The sequence below is a fragment of the Simochromis diagramma genome, unplaced genomic scaffold, assembly GCF_900408965.1.
Source record: "Simochromis diagramma unplaced genomic scaffold, fSimDia1.1 OVJJ01000781.1, whole genome shotgun sequence".
Lineage (NCBI taxonomy): Eukaryota > Metazoa > Chordata > Actinopteri > Cichliformes > Cichlidae > Simochromis > Simochromis diagramma.
In genome coordinates this window covers 24420-29101 of record NW_024386832.1, presented here as the reverse complement: position 1 = coordinate 29101, position 4682 = coordinate 24420, and positions in this window count along the sequence as shown.

The following is a 4682-nucleotide window of genomic DNA, read 5'->3' as shown; positions in this document are numbered from 1 at the left end:
ATATATATATATATATATATATATATACACACACATACATACACACACACTTGGTGCATGCGTGATGAGAAAATATTTTGACAGTTCTGCAATCGCATTTGCCAACGTGAGAAGCAGAAACAAATTGTAAACACAAAATGACATCTCCTTCTAAACCTTTTCTAACAATTGCTTACATACACATTCAGAACCATTATTACTCATATGCAGTCATGTTTCTAACCAGCTGACAGCTAAAGTGATTTGACACATAGTTGAGCTTAGCTAGCCATTTGAACTAGTTTATTAATACATGCAAATAACATATTCTGACCCTAGTCATTACTCACGTCTTCCAAATCATTACTTTTCTGCAGTGGCCTTATATAGATCAAAGCTTGTCCAATTCCACTCAATGGGCTGCGGAGATATCGCACTGTATATCCAGTGTCTGGGCTTGGGATTGTGCACAGGTTACGGCTTCGTGTTGTACCCGAGATTCTCAGCAGTTCAAACCCTCCTGTGTCTTTTAGCTGAGGGAAGGTATCCTCAATCTTTGCCTTGACCACTTCTGGGTCATCATCCTTTCCTGTAAAACACATTACTTACTGTACATTACTACAAAAACGGTACATATAAGAATAAAAAAAATAGTTTAACTAAATCTTGAAATATTAACAAATGACATGTAGCATCACCTTGGAATGAAATCCGGTTCTCTCCAAGTCCAGCTGCTGCTAGGTCAAATTTGACTGCTTTAGCTGGCACTGTGTCTGACATATGATCATGTAAACAGAAGAAGGTGTGTATGTAAATGGAGCGGCATGCTTTCTTGGAAGATTGCGGGGTCAGAGATGAAAGTGGCGCTGAGGAAGGCCTCGCTCTGTAAGGGGCAAACAGTCTTGCGACTTCAGCTTTAAAAAGGGAAAAACAATATTAAAGAAAACATTCTAAAAGATTAGATTAATTGCTACTTAATTTTCAAGCATTATACCCGCTTACAAAATCCCTACATTGAACTAAAATTGCTTTCTTTTCGTTCACATAGATTACTTGACTTCCATATTAGCAGAGAAGATAAGACACTTTAAAACAGTCATGATTAACTATTACCTACAACAATGTAAATAGTGATACAGACATTAACCCACAAGACGATTATCTTCTCTTACCTAATTTGAGTTCTTTGCTATGATTAAAAAAAAAAGTATAAAAAAAATCTGTGACTGAACTTATTCAAAAGCTCATTTTTGGCAGACAGACAGACTAACTGAGCAGTAATGACATATCATTATTTACCCTGAACAGCGTTTTGCTAACGTTAACACTGTGCTGTTTTGATGACAACTTGGACCAGGGACCACTTCATCTCCAGTACACTGCTGCAATACTCTCTCAGACTGAGGTGAAGACGTACAATCTAAGCGGTTAGCAACTTCTCTGAGTAACTCAGAAACGGACTTGTCTCCTGCAGCCATGCCCTTCACAAGCACCTGTAACGTTATTCGCACCCAGTGTTTTACATTTGTCGGTGCCTAGCCGATACTGTTCTTGTTTTGTATTTTGTTTTTGTTTTGTTTTTTCTTCATCTTATATATGGCTGTTCTATTAAGTTCTGTAAATGTTCGAGGCTTAAAAAACAATGTCAAATGTAAAGCCATGTTTCTATTCTGCAAAGAAATTAAGGCAAACATTCTGTTTTTACAAGAAACACATTCTAGTAAGGAAGAGGAAATGTTTTGGAAACATCAATGGGGAGAAAGTATTCTTTATTCACATGGTACTACTCACTCAGCAGGAGTTATGATCTTATTCAACAAATTTGCAGGGAAGGTTATTGATCATAAAAGCGATGGAATGGGACATTGGATCATGGTGTTGGTAGAAGTCTGCGAACAGAAAATTATTCTTATCAACGTGTATGGATACAATAACAGGTCTCTAAATAGAAACATGAGGTTAAACTTAAGTAAATTAATTGCAAATTGGAGTAATACATATGGTTCTACCCAGGTAATAACTGGAGGCAATTTTAACCTGGCACCTAACTCATGGCTTGACAGGCAACCAGAACACGATTGCATTATTTGTGACTCTTTTGTACAAGAACTAATATGATGGATTATTGGAGGATGACAAACCCAAATACGAAGAAATACACTTGGTTTAGTCCAACAAATAAGAACGTATGTTATTGGCTTGTCTCCCAAACAGTATCATCATATGTTACTAAATGTGAAACCCAATCAACCCCACTTACTGATCATTGTCTCATAAGTCTCTCATTATCTCTACGTAAACAACAAAGATCTGAGAACTTATGGAAATTTAACAATAGTTTATTACAAAACAAAGATTTCTGTACACAAGTTTAAAAAATTCAATTAGAAATTAACAATATGATGATAACTAATGTCAGTAAATGGGAATGGTTTAAATATAGTGTCAAACAACTAGCTATAGAAACGGGAAAGAAAGTGTCTGCCCTACGCATATGTGAACAGAAAAATCTAATCGAACAAATACATTTATTATGTGGTAAGCCTTGTATGACTGCAGAAGAGTCAGAATGCTTACAATCTTTACAAAATCAACTACAGGGAGTGCAGAATTATTAGGCAAGTTGTATTTTTGAGGAATAATTTTATTATTGAACAACAACCATGTTCTCAATGAACCCAAAAAACTCATTAATATCAAAGCTGAATGTTTTTGGAAGTAGTTTTTAGTTTTAGCTATTTTAGGGGGATATCTGTGTGTGCAGGTGACTATTACTGTGCATAATTATTAGGCAACTTAACAAAAAACAAATATATACCCATTTCAATTATTCATTTTTACCAGTGAAACCAATATAACATCTCCACATTCACAAATATACATTTCTGACATTCAAAAACAAAACAAAAACAAATCAGCGACCAATATAGCCACCTTTCTTTGCAAGGACACTCAAAAGCCTGCCATCCATGGATTCTGTCAGCGTTTTGATCTGTTCACCATCAACATTGCGTGCAGCAGCAACCACAGCCTCCCAGACACTGTTCAGAGAGGTGTACTGTTTTCCCTCCTTGTAAATCTCACATTTGATGATGGACCACAGGTTCTCAATGGGGTTCAGATCAGGTGAACAAGGAGGCCATGTCATTAGTTTTTCTTCTTTTATACCCTTTCTTGCCAGCCACGCTGTGGAGTACTTGGACGTGTGTGATGGAGCATTGTCCTGCATGAAAATCATGTTTTTCTTGAAGGATGCAGACTTCTTCCTGTACCACTGCTTGAAGAAGGTGTCTTCCAGAAACTGGCAGTAGGACTGGGAGTTGAGCTTGACTACATCCTCAACCCGAAAAGGCCCCACAAGCTCATCTTTGATGATACCAGCCCAAACCAGTACTCCACCTCCACCTTGCTGGCGTCTGAGTCGGACTGGAGCTCTCTGCCCTTTACCAATCCAGCCACGGGCCCATCCATCTGGCCCATCAAGACTCACTCTCATTTCATCAGTCCATAAAACCTTAGAAAAACCAGTCTTGAGATATTTCTTGGCCCAGTCTTGACGTTTCAGCTTGTGTGTCTTGTTCAGTGGTGGTCGTCTTTCAGCCTTTCTTACCTTGGCCATGTCTCTGAGTATTGCACACCTTGTGCTTTTGGGCACTCCAGTGATGTTGCAGCTCTGAAATATGGCCAAACTGGTGGCAAGTGGCATCTTGGCAGCTGCACACTTGACTTTTCTCAGTTCATGGGCAGTTATTTTGCGCCTTGGTTTTTCCACACGCTTCTTGCGACCCTGTTGACTATTTTGAATGAAACGCTTGATTGTTCGATGATCACGCTTCAGAAGCTTTGCAATTTTGAGACTGCTGCATCCCTCTGCAAGATATCTCACTATTTTTGACTTTTCTGAGCCTGTCAAGTCCTTCTTTTGACCCATTTTGCCAAAGGAAAGGACGTTGCCTAATAATTATGCACACCTGATATAGGGTGTTGATGTCATTAGACCACACCCCTTCTCATTACAGAGATGCACATCACCTAATATGCTTAATTGGTAGTAGGCTTTCGAGCCTATACAGCTTGGAGTAAGACAACATGCATGAAGAGGATGATGTGGACAAAATACTCATTTGCCTAATAATTCTGCACTCCCTGTAGATGAGGTGTACTTGATTAAGGCTAAAGGAGCATATGTAAGGTCCAAAGCCAAGTGGATTGAACATGGGGGAAAAAATTCATCTTATTTCTATAGTCTTGAGAAGCGTAGACAAACAAAGAAAAAAAAAAACTAAATTGAGTAAGGATGGCATTATGATAGAGGAACCATTACCATTAGGAAATTAACATATTCTATAGTAATCTGTATAAACCAAGAACCGAAAAAGAGAATGCGGACATCTTTTTTGATATGATTAAAGACCAGGTAAAAAAATTGGAAGAGTAAGATAAAATATGGTTAGAAGAAGATTTGAATATATCTGAATTAGAAACAGCTCTAAAACAAATGAAAAATGGAAAATCACCTGGAATTGACGGCCTAACGATTGAATTCTATAAAACTTTTTGGCAAGACATTAAAGATTTGTTATTTAATGCTTTTTTGGATTGTTTAATAAATGAAGAACTATCCCCAACAATGAAAACAGGATTAATAACCTTATTGCCCAAACCAAACAAAAATTTACAAGTGCTAGACAATTGGAGACCCA